Raw genomic sequence first — 14,656 nt, 5'->3', positions numbered from 1 at the left:
CCCATCAGGCACGCAGAAATTCAAAGATTCCTATGTAAATAACACATTGTGTTTTTTTGTATGTTATAAGTAAGCAACATAAATACAAGTTATTTTCCAAATTTTAATTTATACTATGCACATTAAACACTTTTGCAAATCAGTTTTATTGGTGTTACGAGCCTAGTAGGTTGCTTTGCCAGTGATAAAACTTTAGTATTCTTTGCTTTTATACGTATTTGCAACAGTGCTTCCCTCAATTGTCTTTCTAATTGCTATCTCTTCTATTTTTAGATTAAAAATGTCATTCAAAACCAAAAGATAAAATCAGCAGTTGAATCAACTGGAAAAAAGTGGACACAGAATTTAGCAACATGTAGAAAACGCCGTCCCAGCATACCAGAAATTAAAACGGGACATGAGTGAAATGTGTAAAACGCCTACAAACAGAGACATAGTCGGTAGATATTTGGGGTTGTACGATGAACTGAAAGGGCAGTCGGATAGAATAAAGATAATCTCTTAAGAACTGTGTAGACTTTGGGAGAACTGTGAATTTTCCTTTGCTTACTATGCAGCAAATTTCATCAAAAGTTGCCAAGCTGATACAGTTGTTCATAAAATATAGAAAAAGGAGGAATGAGGTATTTGAAAAATCTCTCACTAGTGTGTTCGATATTAAAAAAGGAAAAGGAAACTGGCTTTGCAGTGAAGACAAAGAACTGTATAGAAAACAACTTGAATCTGGTGGCCGAGTCGGATACACTACAGAGAAAATTGCCTCTATATCAACGATCCATCTTTCAAAAAGGCGAAATAGCTCAATTGGTCCGTGTACAAGCCAAGTGCAACATGTGAGTATCAGTGATACTGAAGTAGGTAAGGTCAGCAGTGACTCTGAAATTTTCAGAAGAGCCTCCCCTTATGAAACGTAAGTATCAAGCAACAAAATCTGCAGCCAAACTCGTGTCAAAACTGTATCTGTCTACAAGAAAAGCAGTGAAAGTTCTTCAGAACTTGGCTGAGGAAGAAATAAATGTACTCACACCTTCACAATCGGGGATTTTGCGTCGAGTGATCAAGGAAGCTGAAACAATGAAGAACCGGCTAAAAGAAATTTTCGGTGAACAGGAATTCTGCTTACATTTTGATGGGACGAGAATAGGAAGAAAAAATTATCAAGTGCAGAATTGTGAAAGAAGTCTTCGCCTTGGAGTTTTGGTTTGTGAAAGCAGATCCGCTGAGAACATCTATATCTTACTTCAAGCCTTGTTGGATGAGTATAATGCATGGAGGAATATTAAAATGATCATTTCTGATATCACAGCATTGAATATAGGGCACAAAAGTAGTGGTGTTGTTAGACTCCAGAGATATTTTAAACAAATGGGTTTCGATGAGCCTCAGTTTATAGGATGTCAGCACCATATTCTTGACCTGGTTCTGTGTCACTGAATGGATTCAGTATTCCCAATAAAATCACGGTCATCCAGCTTCAACTATCAATTCATTGAAGATGTTTTGGCTGGGTGTGAGGACTTACAAGAAAACTATTCTGACACAGGAAAGGTACCACCACGTGAAAACCCAGTATGGAGAATTGATTTCTGGTTTTTATTTGAACTTTGTGAAGGATATAATTTCTACCGGAAGGACAACGATTGGCCTCAGTTGAACTGGCAGAAGCTATCTTCCCTCAAGAATGCTAGGTGGAATTCACGTGCAATCTATGCATGGTTGCCTTTTTTCTCCTTCCAAAATGGAGAGATCAGCTACAACGTACTTGCGACTTCATCGCAACTAGATGGACAAAGGTATGATTTTCAATTCAGCATTATACAGAGGACACATACAATGAATTGCCTGCTACTATCTCCGACCTAAAGTGTCCTAAAGCTTTAAAGTGATTTTCCGCTTAGTGGGTAAAAGAACGTTCTATGCTGGATGTGCCTCGCTCAAATATGGTGGCCGAGCGAGCTGTGAAAGTGACGCAAGAGCATCACAACACTTACAAAAGTGACAAATACCTCAACAGCAAGTTCATTAACAGTAATTCACAAAGTATCTATTGAAGCTTTCCTGGCGACGTATTGTGAACAGGTCTTCTCGGGCTAGCAGCCAGGTAAATACTGTCAGCCCTCGAAACGTCGCAAGATATAATAGTATTTACCTGGCTGCTAGCCCGAGAAGACCTGTTCATAATAATTCACAAATTTAAACAATTTTACTAATGTACTGTATAGAATATTCAGTGCCAAATGCAGACTGTGTAAGTAGATGTATTTTCTTTTAATGCTAAAACAGCATCAATGTAGGTGCGGGAGCTTTTTTTACAATTAAATAAAATCAAAGACATTTTTTAGGTTTGCAGCCAAATGTTCATTGTTTGCCACCCCAGGCTTTTCAATTTGAAAAAAGTCATATACCTATTGTACAAGTATACGGACTCCTTTTGCTTACTACAGAAATCAGTGCGAAGCATACGTTATCCATATGGTACATAGCCTCTGCCCTTCGGTGTTGCATCATGCCGTTGCAGGATGCCTGATGTCTAACAGTCTTCCTTATATTACTTACATATATGTATGTTACCTTCGTCAGCTATTTGTTATAAACGTCCATTTGTATGTGAGATCCTGACCACCCATATTGTTTCATACGGAAAGTACGTATAGATGGAACGCTTATACAGAAAGTATTATAAAACATGCGTTTTTAGTTATGTTTGCTGTACGTTAAGTCCAAAAACTGCAGCATTTAAAAATGTAACATACGATTTTACGTACGCCACATACAATTTTTTCACCAATTATTATGATTTAAGTGTTTTACATAACGCCTTTCGTGGACTTCTCGTGACGCGGAAGGGTTCTGATACTTTATAGATGAAATTAAGCAGAAAATCAGGGTATGAATTGTGTATATAAGTTTACAAAACGAGATGAGAGAAGATTTCTCAGAATCGAGACGAGACGAAAAAGAATTGTTTTAAATCCGAGACGAGACGAGAAAGCCTTATTTTTTTCTCGTAGGCAGCATTACTAATAGACTGAGTTGTTTGTTTTAAAATGGTGTTACTCGTTTGTGGCCCCCGAAAGGAGAAAGTCAGCAGTTGGTGCTGGAAGGAATCTCGGAGAACCATATATATATAAATCAATTCAAAGGATCTTGTTGTTGTAGATTCTGGAAAAGAAATCCAACTTCAACTCCATACAGAATAAAAATATCCCCTTTCACCGGAACTAACTTATTGGTTGGGCCTTCTAAACACCTTCTTACATAGGGCTCCCCGAATAGATTTGTTACGGCACTGGGGTACCTTGTTCTTTCCCCCTTTCTCATTTAATCAATTCATCCATTAGGTCCTTCATGTGTCGCTGGACCGGTTGTTCTCTCATCAAGCATCTAAATTATTCTATCAAAGTATCAGTGTCATTCGGTCGATGTTGAACGCAATGTCAAAGGTGAATCCGCTGTTTGTGTAGGGTCTTTGATCATTCTTCTCGACATGGTGCAATACTACAAACCAAACATTCGAGAACAGAAATACCTTCTGTACAGACAAAGTCTAATTTGTATGAGAGCTTGTGCTGTTAGTTGCTTTAACATGTAAGAATTTGGGAATATTTACTCTTCACTCTACACTGTGGTGGTAATTGAAAACACAACAAAACAAGCTAATGTTTTGATCTACAAACGAATTCTGGAATGAATAACGTTTAATACATTTTAGTTTGTAACTGGATGGAGCTCCGATCTGACGTTGTCAACAATTTGTACCACTAAACTACTGCATGTATAAGTTCAGAAAGTGTATACAATATGTACTCCATATCTGGCTGTAATTGACTTAAAATCCATCTGTTCAAAGTAAAGTTGACCCCAATAGAGAGTACTTAAATGCAAAATTATTTTGCTTCCCACTATCAGTACGCCACGGAGCACCAATTTCACAATGTTTCGTTACCCTACCAAAATTTACCCGAATTCAACCCATGCTAATAAACGAGTTTTACTGTACCCCCTAATTCCTTTCTGTCAGCTTCAATGCTTATGCTCTAAATGCTAGTTATTTTTATTAGACATGATTGTGTTATTTACAGTAAATTACTGATTATAATGAACTACCGAACACAAAAATTTTGCGCAATTATGGGGTGAGGATCGGCAGAGAAGATTCTGTTAAATATAACTTTATTTGTATTCCTAGCACTGAAGATGTACCGTATTGGATCTACTGCTTAAAGTGGGTTCTGAATCATTACTCGGGTCTGTATCCAAGGCAAGGTCCTTACTAGGAGTAGAATCAGAGACTACGCGCTTTATTCACCTAGCTATGAAGAAATACTAGTCTTTTAACTGATCGGTTGGTTTGGAATTAAATGTCCTTTTATGTACTGAGGCTATATACGACATGGACGTAAAATCTAACGTGGGACCATAATCACATGTGTTCCCCGAGGAATCGAACAGGAGTCCCTCGCCTCAAACACACATAGTCTTCATGTGTGGTGGCCAAATTAGTGTGGTTTTCTACATTTTGATTCTTTATTTTACCGAAAATAAATACTCCATTCTGGAAGTCATCATTAAAAAAAGAAAATAAGAACTTCAAGTTGACATAGTAAATGCTAGATATTGCAAGAAAACTGAGCTCGACACTAAATCCAATGAGTTGAGTTAATTTTGGGTTTCACGTTCCTTTCAGCAGCGAGGCTATATGAGACGTGGACCTACTGATTAACGTAGAATCCGAACCACATGAGCTTCCGCCGGGAATCGAACCCGGGCTCCATGCCCACAATCGAATGAGTATATGATATTTAAAGGTTAGGGTGTTAACACAATTTTTTGTCTTTTTCGATAGCCTTATAATTTTCCACAAACTTTAATTCAGTTCGAAATAAATGAGAGAGTAAATTGAAGTACTTCAATTCGTATAGAAATCTACGCACAATAAATACGGTATTAATAAAAAGAAAACAGTTGTTTGCCCTCCTCGTTGGTCTAGTGGCTAGCGCGTGCGCCTTTCGTATATGATCTCAGGATCGATTCCCGATGAGGGCAAAAAAATTCACAATTATTCACTTTCATTAATTATCCATCTTCTTTAGCGTAATGAGCATAATCGTGGGACGTTAAACTAAAATTTCACTTTTTCATTTCAAAACAGTAGTTTGTTGGTGTATTATAATGTGATGGTACTGTTAAAAATATTCTTTGTGTATATAGACCGATGAGTTATTTAGGGATTATTGCTTTACACATAATCAACAATAAATTTCGTTTAATAACGTTTGTGCTCTTTATCTGTGAATAAACATATAAAAAGAGTTTAAGAAGTTATTTGAAAACATTTGAACGAATCCATATAAAACTATTTTATTTCTATCAGCGTATTAATTGTTACAAGAAATGAATGAGAGTTAACTGTCTTCTAACTAAAGAAAATAGGAGTTCCCTTACGGAAATGCTTCACACACAATGAAGTCCTATTAATTCAAACTACTTCTAATAGAAGAAATCCTTTAAACACTTTACAAACGTTAGTCCTTTCTAACTATAAAGCGCTTATAGCCAGTGTCTTTTGACGAAGTAAAAAGAACCCAACAAGACAGCACTCACTGCTATAACCATTCTTGGCATATTTTTCTGGGTTCTTTCAATAACAGCACAATTCCTGATGACTAATTCGCCATCAACCTCTATTTCTCTGTTTAATGAAGTGTGCATCACCGTGTAATCCTCGAGGGCTGCACAAGTGTCTCTAAAATGGTCACTGCAGGCCACAGATGTTAACAAACTGCACACTCCAAGAAAAACACTTCGTCCACTGGCCAAACTACAGGACATTAGAGAACTGATACCGAGTGCTACAGACGTCCAGTGGTATCGGTCTCCAGTAAATATTATATCCAGAAGGAGATTTCTAGGAGCCGGAGGATTCACGTATAAGACACGTCTTCCATGTTCCACTTCGTGCCTTATCACTGGCCAATATACATCCAGCTGATCTGGAAGTCGCACTTCAATCTCCAATCCTACATAAAAGGGAACACTGTAATCGGTAGTATCACCTGTTGGTTCCTGGGGTTCTACGAAATTCATTACACTTGACAAGAGAAGCATACCAAGAGTCGAGATAATGGCTGACAGACCTGTTAGTCCATCCTGAATGGCAGCAATGGCTCTGGCTGCGTCACTTCCTGTCAAAGTTGCCAATATCCCCAGCACATTAACAACATCCGAAGGTGTGACAGGAGAAACTTGTTGCATACTCCGTCGAACTGATGATGCGAATGACTCGTAGTCGAAGCTCCACAACTCCTCTTCCTCGCTTGCTGTTTGTTCGAAACCTGGATCAGCTGAATTGTCTTGATCTGCCTGTTGCCCGTTCTCTTCAGTAATTCTGTATTCCATGGATGAGGGTCCAGGGACGTCCTCAGGACTATTGTCTCTCTGCATTTTATAATTATAATTCCTCTCACTTTTAATATGTTCAGAACAAGAAAGTGATCACTAATAAAGTCAACTAAAGTATTTGTAAGTATTTAGCCGCTTTATTTGTCGCTTAAGTCTTTTATACTGTCTATCCGGTTTAATTCCATCCTTTATCTAAAACCATGGCTATCACATTGTAGTACGTACTCTCAACAATTGAACTATGAAAATATTGCATTTATATTTTTATTGTACCTATTTGAATACAGCATAATATAGATCTATTTTAAATCCATTTTATAGTTAAAAATCTTGCCTAAGCACTTAAAAAGAGAAACATATATTGGGACCTATTGAGAGAAAGCAAATTAGGAGCTATATCCATATAAAACAAAAAATTTAAAAATAAAAAAAAGTGTGCCAAAAGGAATTGTCTTTAAATATAATACATTTTATATTGTGTCTAGAGTACAGTTCACTTTAATGCAGTGTTTCCCAACTAGTGTGTCGCGTAGTCTCACGGAGTGTGCTGCAAAACCTTAGTAAAAATAAATATTATGTCATCTAAAAGACCTCTACACTTTAAACAACACATTTTATTTTTACCATGAAGTTTCCTAAGGACCACAGTGCCGCACAAAATAGAAAATTAACATTAGAAGAAACACGAAACTCAGTAGTGTTCTGCTATTGTTAGAAAAGACAAGTTTAGTTCAGTTATCAGCGTTTTGGGTGTGACTTTTGTGTAGTGCAGGACATAAAAATACAACTACAAGTACGCAAAAGTACTGGTATTTCGAATGTATATTTTTAAATAGTTGTCGGAACTATTTCAAGTGACATTTTGAGGATTTCAATAAACAAAAATGCCGCGAAATTGTGTAAACAGTGCGGATAGCTTCTGCTACGTATGTGGGGAAGTGACATTTTCCTCACAAAAGCAGACTATAACACCACTAATAAGAAAAGCCTATCAATATTACTTTGGTTGTAAAATTGGAGACCAAGATAAATTTTGGGCACTTCACATTGTGTGTAACACTTGTGCCAGCAATCTAAGAAATTGGATTAATGGGAAGGGGCGCTCAATGCCTTTTGGAGGGAGCCAAGCGACCACATCAGAGACTGTTATTTTTGTATGGTTCCTTCCGTCAAGAAGGGAATTCCCACGAAGAAGAAGCGGGCCTTGATCTATCCTAACATTCCTTCTGCAATACGCCCTGTTCCACATGGAGAAGGACTACCTGTTCCTGACCCACCTAAAGAATATGATCTTTTTTCTGATGATGATCAAGAAGTTGAAGCTCCTGAATCAAGTACTTCGAAGGACCCTACGTTTGTTGTAGAAGAGCCTCCATGTGAACCACATAGACTTACTCAAGAGGAACTAAGTGATCTAATCAGAGACTTGGACCTCTCGAAAGGCAAAGCCGAAATTTTAGCGTCACGCTTAAAGCAATGGAATTTATTGCAGGAAAAAGTAAATATTTCAGTGTATCGGAATAGGGAGAAGATGTTCACTTCATTTTTTTACTATGGAAGACACACTTGTGGCGTGTACAGATGTAAATGGTCTCATGAGGGCACTTAAAATTAATTACGAACCTACTGAGTGGAGGCTCTTTATAGATTCGTCCAAGGTGAGTTTAAAGGCAGTGCTTTTACATATTGGAAATGAACTTCCTTCAATTCCTGTAGGTTACGCAGTTCATATGAAGGAATCTTATGAAAATTTGAAACGTTTACTTCAAGCCATTAAATATTATGATTTTCAGTGGCTCATTTGTGGTGACCTTAAAGTAATAGCACTGTTGCTAGGTATGCAGTTAGGGTATACAAAGTGTTGTTGCTTTATATGTGAATGGGACAGTAGATCTCATTACCGCAAAAGTGATTGGAGTACCAGAGAAACTCTTCAGCCGGGAGTGAAAAATGTGCAGCATGAACCACTGGTAGATCGTAACCGAATTTTGCTTCCCCCTCTACATATTAAATTAGGTCTTATGAAAAGTTTTGTTAAGAGCATGAACCAAGAGGATGAGACCTATAAGTACCTAAGAGGACAATTCCCTCGATTAAGTGATGCCAAAGTTAAAGAGAGTGTTTTCATAGGGCCACAGATTAGGCAACTATTCAAAGATCACAAGTTCGACGAAATTCTCCAAGGTGAGGAGAAAGCTGCGTGGGAAAGCTTGAAGAGTGTTTGTTCACAGTTCTTGGGAAGACACCGAGCAACAAATTACAAACAACTCGTAGCAAAGTTGTTATTGTGCTACGAAAATCTTGGTTGCAATATGTCTCTGAAACTCCACTTTCTTCATTCACATCTAGACTTCTTTCCCGAAGATTGTGGAGCAGTAAGTGACGAACATGGTGAGCGTTTCCATCAAGATATTGCAGCCATGTAGTGTGGTATGTTAGCGTAAGTATCCTGCATTTCCGGTTACCAGCATGAAAGTTCGCCATTTTGTTACATGTCCAATCAAGGTTCGAAAATTACCGGGAGACAGTTCGTAGGATCATTATTGTCGACACTGGACGCCATATTGGAAAATGGCTAACTTCTAGCAACTTAATCTAAATATTTACATGAAAGCTTTATAAAACACTTTTATTCTTCTCCAGTCTGCTGCCAAACAGAAAAAGAAACAGTTAGTAGCAAAAATTTTCCGATTTTAGTCATTTAACCCTTTGGAGACCGATGGAACAGATCTGTACCATATCGTCGACCTTTGAAATTTGCCTTATAAATCTCTAGTTACCTTATAAATCTCTAGTTAAGCTTTAAGCTATTCACACTGGGTTTTTTGCATTTATTCGAGCGTGGAAGCATCATACAACGTGTTTCATGGGCATTTTTCACTCACACGTGCGATGCCTACGGGTGGTGACGTCACGAACACTAAGGAAGAAAAAATTTGGTAAATTTTAGAGCTTTTCTGGTAATTTTTTGACACGTTTCTATTTATTCTAGGATCATGGTTCGTACCTCGTTGTATTTGTAATGAAGTAATATTTCCAACTGTACTATTACAATTTCCCTATTGTGTATCAGAAGCGAGAAAATCGAGTCCAAATTGAAAAAATGAGATTTTTTCTGGAAAAAATTCCCTTTTTCGGGATTTCCTCCGCTCAAGGACACGATAGGGACATGTGAGTGGTACCAATGAAAGCTACCCTAATTTGACGCAAAATCGTTTGGGAATTATGATCCTCCGATAAATAGGGACGTGTCAGGGATGTTTTTGTTTTTCCCTTAAAGTAGTACCTTAAAGTAGTATGGGTTATGCTTTCCACGTGAGTGAATTTTCTTTACGCCCTTAATTTTCAAGATATGAGATTTATATTTTCCACAGATATTAAATACACAATTTAGTATGTTTTACGCGATCCAAGCGTTAATCCAGGGGGGAGAGGGGCCCAAACTTGAAAAAGAGTGATTTTTCTGACAAAATTTCCCTTTGGAAGTAATTTTCCCTCCTAAAGCACATGGTACCCACATACGAGTGGTACCACTCGAAAGGTTGATTAATTCCAAAGACAACAAGGTATGATTCATGTTCCTACGAAGAATAGTCTTTATGCTGAACCTCATTGAAAAATAATTGACTGACAATGTATTATTGGAGGAAATTGGTAAATCGGCTAGAGCATCTACACTAATTTTTAGGGACCTTTCTTCATACCTCATTCTACTCACTATAAAGCGAAGTTTTTTGGTACCACTTGCATGTTCGTGTCATGTACCACTTGTATGTTCGAGGGGAGATATTGGTGCCATTTTTTTTTGTAATTTCCTTTTTTCCCACTTTGGGCTGAAATTTCCCGCCTTAGGTACAAAATAGGAACATTTGACTAGTACAGTTGGAAACGCAGCTTCATTACAAAAAAACGAGGTATGAACCATGATCCTACGATAAATAGTCTCGTTGCTATATCTGCTTGACTGAAACTCTAAAATTTACCTAAAAAGGCAAGGTCCCATAAGGGTAAACTGCATGAATGGCCTCCCCGGTCACCCGACCTCACTGTGAGTTTTTATTGTAGAGGTGTTGTATATCAAGTACAAACTAATACAGTTTATCATTCTACAACTTTAATGCGTTTGCTACAATGTTACATATCTAAATAACTCATATACACTTTCACAATAAAAAAAAAAAAAAAAAAAACAAGTTCAGCTGCTGTGTTCATAGTGATATCACTGTGAGTATTGTCCTTCACATTCGCAAAGCAACGTACAGACGAGGCCGTTCTTAATACAAGTACATTTCCCAGTACAGCGCAGTTTGCAACGGTATGTCACTAGTTGTCGACTGTTATCAGACATACTCCTCAACGTAGTCCACACAGGTTAAGACCAAGTCCGTTATCCACTTCCTTCCAATCGCAGTTCAGGGGTTCGACATCATGCACATACTTTTCGAGGAACTGTCTCTAGATCTTGCACTGAAGAGTTGCTCTTCTTGTATGGAGATTCAATGCGTCTTCGGTTGGAGGTATTCTGTCTATTGTGCGATTTTTCTTGCTGAATAGAATTCGTCTGGTTTCGTTGACTTCCTCGCAAGTACTTGATCTGTCATACATGAGTGTCACAAATCGCTGGATTAGCATGCGAGATCGGTAGCTTACAACATCGTGAGAATGAACGACTGCCAGTTCTCGGAAAGCTGTATCCACTTCTCTAAACGCCATCCACGTATTCCACGCACTTGTCTTGCAACGCCAAGGAAGGCTGACACTATGTCACAGCCCGTAAAACTGTGAAAAAACGGCAGCAAATCTATCGTTCCAGAAGGTAAGTTCGTGCACATGGTGTGTATAGGAATGAAACGCCGCATTTTTGCAGAACCAAAATCAACCCATAGTTTCTTCAGAGTGGGTGATAGATGCAGAAACGCAAAGAGAGCGATAACAACATCAGAGTCAACTGTACGAACTGTAATATTTTTGTGTCCCTTCTCGGCGACGTGACGGACGTGCAGAAGGATTCTTCCGTCAGCTTCTATGTGGGATGAGGGAGAAATACCAGTAATATCTAAGTCTGAGGAAGAGGATAAGACTTGATTTCCTCTTCTGCAGAATATTTCTCTTTCTGAAATATCAGCTGCAGTTATTGTTACGGCGAGGTAATGAAATAGCCTTTCCTTGTTGTCATCGTTTGCAAGGAACTTCTGGAAATTTTTTGGAAGCGGTCCCGTTGGCTTGACAACAAAGCGGTCACCCTGCCCACGCTTCTGACGCATCTGTGTTTTCAAGCTCTTTTCAATGTAGCGGTCAAAGACCACGTCTAAGCGTTTAGTGTCTCGAAGTGGGAAAGAAACCCAGTTATTCACAACTGTCGCATATTCTGCAAATGTTTTTGCTGCTCCTGGTTGCAGTTGGTGTACCAGCATCGCTCCATCGACGACAAGACAAGAGGAATGGGGGCTGATAGTACTTGTACACCCAACAAATTTTTCAAAAAATTTCAAAATATCTGATTTAGAGGTAGGAAGTCTGAGATCTCCAAATTCAGATACTGATGGAGGATAAGTTGTTCTCATGAGAAAATAATTCTCTGATATCGCCCTCCCTTTCCTGACATGCTATGAACATCTTGCAGAGCAGGTTAGAATCTTTGTGTGCACTAGCAAGTTTCATCTTATCTTTGCAACGAACTTTCAACAAGCTACAGTTGAAAAGCTGCATATTAACTTTCTTCATAACATCGTGTATAGACTGCTTGCATGCCATGAGACGGTTATAAACGAAGTCCCCATACATTTTGGTTCCTGTGGTAGCTGCGATGCGGACAGACTGGCACGAATCTTCTGGTGCTATACGTCTAGTGAACCCAACTGTAGACAGATGCTCTTCTTCAAAAGGATTACCAGTATCACGAAGTAGATCAATTAGGTTCTTCACATGTGTCCTGTACTTGCTTTGAAATGCATCCGTGTCCTCGTGGTGTGATCTCGATACGTGCAACTCAGCAGAGTAGCTGTGTTCATACTCAGCCAGTAAACAAGCGATTTCGGGACAACTGACTATTTTCTTCAAAAGAATAAATGGGTTATCGGAAGCTCCCCATAGAGAACCACTTTCTTTTATCAGTTTGTTGTTCTGTTCGTGAAGCTGGTCGTCTGACATACGTGAAAAGTGGCGGTAAGATTTCCTACTGGTGAAATGTCCCTTAGAAAATTCCTTAAATACACCAGGATGACATCAGATGGGAAGAAGGGGCAAGTGCCCTCTGGTTGCATCGTGAGCCAGGCTCGTAGCCATCGCAAAAATGTAGGGGGACGGTAGAAGTTAGAGGGCCCGATCCAACCATATTAACTGTAATATCTACTCTTGCAAGCCTACCATGAAAACTTTAGGGAGGGAGTAGAAATTTAGGGGGTGGCCCCCCATGACCCCCGTGAATGCGGGCCTGTCGTGAGCTTCCTTCCCAGAGATGTTGACTTGATATATAGGTCAAGTAACACAATAGTCTTATTTTTGGTGTACACAAAATAACTGCCCCCCCCCAGAATACCTGTGCCCTTTCACTAGCCCCCCTCAAGAAATTAAAGCTATTGATGTTATTGTCTAGCAGTTCACAGTCTTCTATAATCGTTTTGCCTGTGAATTTGAGCGCAAAGACGGTGTAAATCGGACAAAAATTGAGGAACTTGTGAAAAGTAGGCCATTTTTCAAGATGGCGCCCAGAGTCACACGAAACATATTGAGAAGCTGTCTCCCGGCTTTTTTCTCATTTACATGTCGCGTTAAACACTCTGACCAAATTTCGTGCTGGTAACCGGAAATGCACGATCCATACAAATTATTGCACTTACGGACCGCACTAATGGAGAAGAGATATGAGGGAAAGTGGAGGGAAAGAGACATATTGACCGACTACTGTTGGACTATTGCAAGGGATGCTCCAGATGTAACCTACAAAAGGCAAGCCAAGCGAAGACGCTCAAAATAAGATAAACATAATCCTGTACAAGGGATCACTTGAAACTTTTGTCTACATTGCAGTGTAGTTCTTGCACAAAAAGGTATTTGCACATATTTTTCATGTTTTGATGTTAATACTGATTTTTATTACGGAATTGTTAATGTTTAACTTGACCACGGTTACTTTATTTTCTGTATCGCTGTGAAACTGGTATTTGCGCAATTTTGAAAAAGGAAGTACAAGGGTATAGAAAGCTATAGGTTAGGGTACTTCTTAACTCCCCAGCTTATCACATCACAGTGAAATAGATAAAAAAGTGAACTGTAGGTTTTTACAAGGATTTTGCTTAAATGTTCTATAAATATTAATACATTTGTATATATACAGCTACTGTTGTACAAGGGCGTTTTTTTTTTTTCACAACCTGAGCTAAGAAAATTCTTCTATTATCATTTCCTTTCATATTATGCTTAAATGAATGTAAAAATCGCAATTTCAAAGAATTTACATACTTTCGATCAAAATTTGTTGAATAGTGTAATCGGTCTCTTTCAGCATGTAGAGATTCATTTGATGTTAGATTGATATTTTCCGATTTTTGATTCATTTCGAATACATTTATACTTAAAAATAATGTAAGTAAAAGGCTAATAGTCACCGCAAGAAACAAACCTTGTCTCTAGGAAGTACTTTCGAAGACGTAGTTTTCATCGTCAGTCTAGGCACACCTCAAAAAGGATTTAAAAAACATAAAAAATTTTTAAAAATGTACGAAGTAAAAATCTTCTTGTCACTGTAATTGGACATATGTTAATTATAGCCTATTAGCCTTTTACTTACATTATTTCTAATCATTATCACCGCTCGCAATATAATGATAACATTTATATTTAATTCTGAATTCTTAAAATGCTCTTACAGTTTACTGTAATTTCTATTAAGACGCGTCGTCAATATAAACAAAGCAAAATTATTAATTTGCATTTTGTGTTGCACCTTTTTTGTTTTGTTTTGTTGAGGCTTGCTTTCTAATCGCCGAGTTGTAGGAAAGAAAACTTACAATGTAACATAATGTCCTTCACAAAAGATCAAACTGAGAACCACATAGCACATGTGCTAATGACTCAACTATTAGTATAATAAAATTTTTTGGTATTATAGAAAAAATAAATATAAGATATTATTAGCTATGTTATATCAAAATTATTAAAAATACATTTCCTTTCAATATGATACTTGATCAAAGGCAACAGGATTTTGTCCACGTGAGTTTGACTGGAGTTTAACATTACTCAGTCTGTTTTG

At 38.1% G+C, this 14,656-nt stretch overlaps 1 protein-coding gene across 2 annotated transcripts in view; it reads left to right on the top strand.

Annotated features, from left to right (window-relative positions):
- The window catches only part of Dtwd2 (DTW domain containing 2), an 82,468-nt gene that overhangs the window by 9,720 nt on the left and 58,092 nt on the right, over positions 1–14,656 (top strand). The gene's annotated exons all lie outside the window — the stretch shown is intronic.

The sequence above is a fragment of the Thermobia domestica genome, chromosome 12 (genome assembly GCF_964235325.1).
Source record: "Thermobia domestica chromosome 12, izTheDome1.hap1.1, whole genome shotgun sequence".
Classification (NCBI taxonomy): Eukaryota; Metazoa; Arthropoda; class Insecta; order Zygentoma; family Lepismatidae; genus Thermobia; species Thermobia domestica.
Note: the sequence above shows the minus strand (reverse complement) of the source record. Positions and strands in the feature narration are given on the sequence as shown.